Source organism: Triticum dicoccoides, chromosome 4B, assembly GCF_002162155.2.
Source record: "Triticum dicoccoides isolate Atlit2015 ecotype Zavitan chromosome 4B, WEW_v2.0, whole genome shotgun sequence".
Lineage (NCBI taxonomy): Eukaryota > Viridiplantae > Streptophyta > Magnoliopsida > Poales > Poaceae > Triticum > Triticum dicoccoides.
Window position 1 is genome coordinate 468,584,831 of NC_041387.1, and position 7,110 is coordinate 468,591,940.

General features: G+C 46.9%; 1 long non-coding RNA gene across 5 annotated transcripts; it reads left to right on the top strand.

Moving 5' to 3' along the window:
- Window positions 1–2,856: 2,856 nt before the first annotated feature.
- On the top strand, window positions 2,857–6,982 carry LOC119290925. 5 transcript variants are annotated; one of them, XR_005142098.1, is made up of 6 exons: window positions 2,857–3,657; window positions 3,755–3,931; window positions 4,037–4,126; window positions 4,681–5,217; window positions 5,289–5,373; window positions 6,455–6,982. It is a non-coding gene; the product is annotated as an uncharacterized LOC119290925 (long non-coding RNA). The 5 variants fall into 5 exon arrangements; XR_005142095.1 differs by having other exon boundaries at window positions 2,858–3,657; window positions 4,681–5,373; window positions 6,455–6,981; XR_005142096.1 differs by lacking the exon at window positions 6,455–6,982 and adding an exon at window positions 5,913–6,321 and having other exon boundaries at window positions 2,858–3,657; window positions 4,681–5,373.
- Window positions 6,983–7,110: the final 128 nt, after the last annotated feature.

Here is a 7,110-nt window from a genome sequence, read left to right on the forward strand (position 1 = left end):
ATGGCATTCTTTTCAGCATATTCAGGTGTCACAAACCTGTATTTGAACCATTCCTCAGCCTAATATCTTCTGATCCACTGGATCCGGTTCTTGCGCTGGGTGTAACTTTCCTTTGGATCTGACTTGTACAGTTCATATAGATCATGAGGCAAATCAAGTGCAGTGTTGCCACGGTGTTGTCTGCTGCCTTTCCTTGCAGATTTCTCTAAAGCCATAACATTGAGACTGATTGGCTTCAAAATAGTGGAAGAGGTCATATACATTCTCAGAAGATTTTGAAGATAAATCAGTTTAGAAGACATTCACTTATTTGAAGAGAGTTGGTTCCAGATTTATATGAATCCATGAATAAGTACAAGTGAGGAATCTAACAAGTTATGAAGCATAAGTGAATATACTTGGCATAATATGAGATGCAGATGAGGACAAATCCCGATTTGGAAAAGAAGAAACCACTTTGGTTGAAGTTGATGGATTTGATGGATCAAAAAGGCAGTAAAAAGTAAGATTTAATTACCACCGACGAACTGCTAGACGAGGTTGGAAGAGAGGCCGAGCAGTTCAATCTCCCGTGCCCTAACTTGGCATCGAAAGACACTTACGACGGCGACATAGAGGACGAGGTCCGCGGTCGGCGTGAGGACGACATCGAAGAAGTCGCGGCAGCTAAGCGCTTCGTCTCCGGCGTCGACGCAAGCTAGCGGAGGCGCTAGGGTTTTAGCGAGGTGGCGAGGGTGGAAGAACAAATATTGACCGCAAGGGGGAGTATTTATAAGAAGGAGGAGGGCGGAGCAGCGCACTTACGCAGGTGCCCCTGATGGTTCACATCTGTGAGACACGTGGCATGCATGCAACTCATTGAAAGTTGTTCCATGTTCCCACACACGTCTGGATTGTCGGGTGGTCATTCCGGCTTCTCCGGTTTTCAGGCAATAAGGATATAGCATTAGTAACAGATTTAAATGTTTGTCACTTTGTCTTCTGCTGACAAAGATTCAAAGAAGACAATTGACAGGTTTCAATAGAATGCATATGATTTGGACAAATAGAATTTGAGGAAGAAGCACAGAATAGGTTAGGGTCCGATCACATTCACTTAGATCAATAAAGATTCAATATTAAAGACAGAGCTATAAGTGAATGTTGTAGAGGACGAAACACAAATCTCTACTCCTAAGGGAGCAGTTGGTAGTCTCGCTTCCAGATTTTTTTAGTCCCACCTTCCACGTTTTTTTTTCGTCCTCAATCCACGGTTTATTTTTGTCGGTTAACCACAGATAACAAATCCGTAGGATCCAACTCCTCCGCCGATCTCCGCCGCCCCCGCCTCCCCCCTTCGCTCCTGCCCCTTCCTCGCCTCTCCTCTCTATCTTCTGCGGCGGCGGCGCCGACTCCGCGTGATTCCTCCTCCCCTGCTGGGGAATTTGAGGATTTGCCACACCTTTCCTTGCACTTTGAGGATTTGCCCTTCTTTATTTTGACACTGATGATTTGCCACTACTTTGTCAAAAACTTGAGGATTTGCCCTTTCTAACCGATTTGAGATTACACTATAGATTGAATGACCAAAATGCCACTCTTGCCAAAACCAATCCAAATTAGATGCTTACGTTTTCTCCTCTGTTCGTCCCGCAGCCGACGGCTCGCCATGCCTCATCCACCTGCCGCCCTGTGTTGTGCTGCTGGTGCTCCTCCTCTCCCCACGCTCCGGTAGCGTCGTCGAGCTGCTGCTGCTCCTGTGCGTTTGCCGGATGTGGTGCGTGGAGGGTGCCGTCGACAGTCCGAGCCCGAGGACGGTGGTGTCTGTCCATGGTGAGCTCGGCGAGGGCGCGCCAGACAGGAGGCAAGCTCGGACTACAACGTTTTTCTCTGTGTATGCAGCAGTAGGAGCAGCAACAGCCGGGTGCCCAGGTGCTGGAGCACGCACGCACACAACACACGCACAAATCACGCACTCACGCCCAGGTGCCAGAGCATGAACGCACACAATGTACGTACAGCACTAACACACACACACAAAGCACGCCCAGCACACGCACGCCTAGCACACATCGCTCACGGCCAGGTGCTAGAGAATGCGCGCACACAGAGCACTCACGCCCAGGCACACATCAGCTGGTCGTCCGCCTCGAGGCGCCGCCATCCGTCCGGCTCGAGCGCGACATGCTTTTCAAGGATGCCGTCCAGTGGTCGCCGCTGTCCACGGCGGACCGCGAGCTCGACGGCGATGAGGCCTGGCTGCCAGCTTGAGTCATTGCAGTGGATACGTGCGTCGCCGGCAGCCGTTTCTTGCCCCTTGCGACGCGTACGGCCGATGCTGCTGCCGGCTGGCCTCCCGCCTCGAAGACGAGAGCGTCCCTTGCCACGTCGGTCATGCTGCTCGCCGAGGCCGTGCGCGTGGCCACCGCAGCCTCGCGCGGCACCGTCCCGAGCGGCGGTTCAGGATGGTTCTGCGCCAAGAGATAGCGAGCGAGGAGCAGATATGGCAGGGGGAGGCGGCAGCCTGACAGAGGCCAGCAGCGGTTGGGGATAGCCGGCGGGAAGCGTCCCGGCTAAGGGAGCGTGGAGTCAAAGAAAGGGCGGCGGGGAGAAGAGAGGCGAAGGGAAGCTCGCGGCGCCGCCGCGACGTTCATGTCAATACTGCAATACGTGAGACCGTCAGAAAGAACGGGAGAGAGCCAAGCGTGATTCGATGTGCAGTTCATGGGTATTTTCGTCTTCTCATGGCGGGCCCATCTTATCAGGGGCAATTCCTCAAGTTTTTGGAAAAGTTGTGGCAAATCATCAGTGTCAAAATAAAGGAGGGCAAATCCTCAAAGTGCAGGGAAAAGTGTGGCAAATCCTCAAATTCCCCTCCCCTGCTCGACTCCTCCTCCTCCCCCCTGATTAGGGTTTCAGACGGCGGCGGCGCCCTCCACCGTCTGGTCCTTCCCCGCGCCCTCTTCATCCTTCAGTGCCGCCTCCAGGTCACCGTCGCCGTCGCCCCTACGAACTCCGAGCACGCACGCGTGAGGCCTCCACCACCACCCACCGCAATACCCCCGGTCCCTCCCTCTCTCCTGTCGTCTCTAACTCCCACCACCCATTGGTTTTTTCGCCTCCCAACCCGCAGAACGACTGCGGCTCCTCTCTCGATAGAACTACACCCTCGATCTATCTCCTAGGGCGTGTACGCCGCAGCCATCGCGGAACTCTACGCCGCCAACGTCTTGCTACTCCGCCGACCGCCGCCGCGAACTCCGAGACCGCCGCCGCCGCCATTGTGGAACCCCAGGCCACGGCATTCTCAGATTCCCATGTGCGGCCGGTGGAGCATGTGAGGCGAGCGCTTTAATCAAATCCAGGTTCCTATGTCCGTTCATATATACTACGAGTATGATACTGATGGATCATCTGATATAAAAATCTTTATTCACTAATGCATATGCGTTCATTGTTATTGCGAGGGATACAATTTTTGGAGAAGGGATGGAGATGGTGCCATGGTGGAGGCTGCTGCCCATCTATGTGCTTGTCGAGTCAGACATGCCCCTCTACAGGAAGTACCTCTCCCGGTACTACATCAGCAATCCTCCCGAATCCATCGATGTGCAGCAGATCGTGACGCCATCCGCATGGACGAACGAGAATGGCCGCTTGATTCCTCTTGCCCACTTGGTAATTAAACTGGGATTTGACTGACAGATAGACATACATACAGTAATTCATTCTTGCCTATGTTATTTGCTGAATAATTTAGTTTGTTCATTTCAAGTGTCACGAGATGGAGACCAAGCTCATGGCTCAGTGCGGCCAGAGGCACAATCAACAATTGACTGACATTGACTCACAGTGAGATAGAACTAAGTAACAAAATCAAGATGCGTGCGTACGACATCATAGCTGGAAAGGCGAATGTTTCGGTGTGTATGCCGCTGCCACTGATCTTATGGTATGTTCGTCATCTCGATCGATCGGTCATTTTAAACATTATTGTTGACTTAGATTTAATCAGTAATCACTAATCCGTTAGTTGTATCTGCACCACTGACTACAGAAACGATGCATGGTTAATCTGAAGTGTATCGCCAAAGAGGCAGAGTTGATGTGCGAGCATATGTGCATGTGTACTTGTGTGTGTTAGCAGGTGAGTTTGCACTTCTAATTTCCTGAACATTCCTATTACGAACAGAAAACAGCTATTGTTGGTGATAATAGTTATTGGTGAACATTGTTATTGGTAAACCTGCAAACCTGCACACTATCGATCTGCCTCTTCTTCTTTCAATTGCAAATATTGCTGAACATTATTACTGCCATTTTATCCTAATTTATGTTCATCTATTACCAGGTTCTTTGATAGAATTCTAATTCAAACTTCTAATATATGCAATACTTTTTGTGCAATTATAAAATGATGCATACTCCAACAATGCTTTGGTCATATTGTAAAAAAAAATAAACCCATCATTGTGGAGATATCAAAGACATAACAAAAACAAGCACCTAAACTTTTTTGGAATGAAAAAAGATACATAATAACAATATCATAGGTTGGTTCAGGAATATCACCAGTATAACAATCTATTAACAATAGCAATTGGTACTTTTTTTAGCTACTCTGAAATGCTTCTCTATTTTAAATACCTATTGAATTGTGTCACAATCTCCCTATTTCCGCCTCGCCGAGGGCTGTTGCAGGCAGGAGCCCACCGCCGTGCCCGCCGGCGGCATCGCCCATGGCCGAGAAGACCGAGGACACCGAGGACCCAACGCCCTCAAGTACGATGGCGTTGTACCGTCCTTTCTGCTGCGACTTATGTTGACAAGTTTTGAGATCGATCTCAATCTACATATGACCGTGATCGGGAGGCGAACCCGGTTGCGCTTAGAGACAGTTGAATAATGGAGATCCTCCAGCCACCGAGCTCCTCAAGGACACCTAAGGTGAGAAATCCACGTTTTTTCATACTGCTTGACGTTTAGGCCGAGCAGCCTGGTGAACTTCGACCCCATCCAACCTCATTTCGGCCACCACGTGGCTCCCCTCCCCACCTCACCCCGTCCAACGCAGTGCCTTCGTGCTAAGAGTTCAAGGGACTGTCCCCTCTCACCTAAGACAAGGTACAGTTTTTGATCTTTCTTACACATTTCTTCTGCTCATGTACTAATGTAAAGGTTTCACAAGGTATGTTGGTTATGTGGGCATTCGTATGAAGTTATGTGAGCATGCGCTAGGTATGAAAAGTTTTGTTTTAGTTGATTGACATTGAGGATTAAAAACCTTAAATGTGCCATCATGTTTTTAGGCGGTGTGCTCCAGGTTTGGCAAATATTAACTAACACTACATGAACATGAAGATAATCTTGGTGCCGGGCAAGCCTCACATAGAGGTACAATATTCTTGGCATATCAATAATCCGATTTAATTAATGTTGTTTGCCGATGTTGCTACTCTGTCTAAGTCATGAGAGAATATTTCTGGTCATGGTATAATTGGATGCAATTTTGTATGGAGGAATCAATAGTGAAGAATTCTATCAAGCATTTAACACTGTTCTATGTGAATGTACACTGGAAGGTTATATATGTTCTCACCAATCTCTTTCTGTATTATTGTTTTTGTTGATTGCCAAAATGCTTTCCTGTATTCATGTGTTACCCAGTTGGCCGATCATTTTATTCAACACAACTTGGTGCGGGCTTGGAAAACTGTAGTGCCTTTTACGAGAGCATACAATGCACTCAAATAGGAATATCACTAAATATCGGTTAGATGCCAATCATGACCTTGATTTCAAATTTCATCTTTGTGAAGAGAAGTTTCCTCTTCCAGTAATTATGGCCACTTTGTAACGCTTGTTTGCATAAAGGGTTCCAGTTGGTCAAGTGTTTGGCCATGTAATTTTCATTCTTTGCTTTAATTGAGCAGAGATGAAGGAAGAGTAGCAACAACAGTAAGATTGATGAAATGATACATATATGTGACCAATCAGACTTGATTTCGGACTCTAGCAACTACCCTTCTAAGCAAGCATGCTTGGCGTTTGATGCAGATTTTTTTCATATGTACAATTACTCTATTTGAAGGAATACTGGGATATTAAAGATAAGTTGACTATAGGCTGGTTAGAGTTTATTTTGCAACAGAGGAACATGGCAAATTAAACCAAGTAGCAGGATATATTTTACTGTTTGCTTTAATTCATGGTGGAAATTGCTTATGAATTAGTTGAGATATGCAAGGGCATGCTTCCTGCAATTTTATTGGATGGTACGGTGTTAGGCTCACAATGTATGTTAATATAAATGGTCCTTTATTCAGCATACCTCTTTCTTCATTTGGTTTGGCTTTCCTCTGCTGGTCATTTATTAGCAATAAAAACCCAAGAAGTAGAAGATTTGCCTTTCAAGTTCTCATTGTTTGTTGTTCCTCCATACTTATTTGGTTGGGCTTGTTTGGATTCTCCACAGTGTACACCAACATGGGCGATGTGCTCTTCACCATGGCTTGGCGCTCGCTGCTGCCATCCCTTGAAAGTGATATGACCTCCACGAGCACAATAAAACCTCAAAAGTATAATATTTTCCTTTCTAGACATCAACTTTTTTGTTCTTCCATTTTTGCTTATTTGGTTAGGCTTGTTTGGATTCTCCACTGTGTACACCATGGGCAATGTGCTTTGCGCCACGGCCTAGGCACTCGCTGCTTCCATCCCTTGGAAGGGACATGGCCTCCATGTGTGCTTCGTCATGTGTGTGAGAGAGGGAGAGGGAGAGAGAGGGAGGTAGGGGGAGTTTACATCCATGATGCGGTTTAAGCGGAATAATTTCCCTTCTTTAGAAAATATGGCAAATTGTATTTCATTAAAGATGGCTTTGCAACAAATTGCATTAGTGAGTGGTTCATATATTTTTTCCAGCAAGTCTTAATTTTTTAAAGAAAGTTAAATACATTAATTGGTTGCTTCAAGAATTAATAATAGACACGATGACATCAGTTGTGCATGCCCAACAACGATCATCATATTTTGTCTTGTAGTTTTGCACGATATTCAAATATATGTTACAATGCTACAAAGGCTCAGGAGACATCAGATCTGTCTTCTTGGATAGTAGGCGTCACGGGC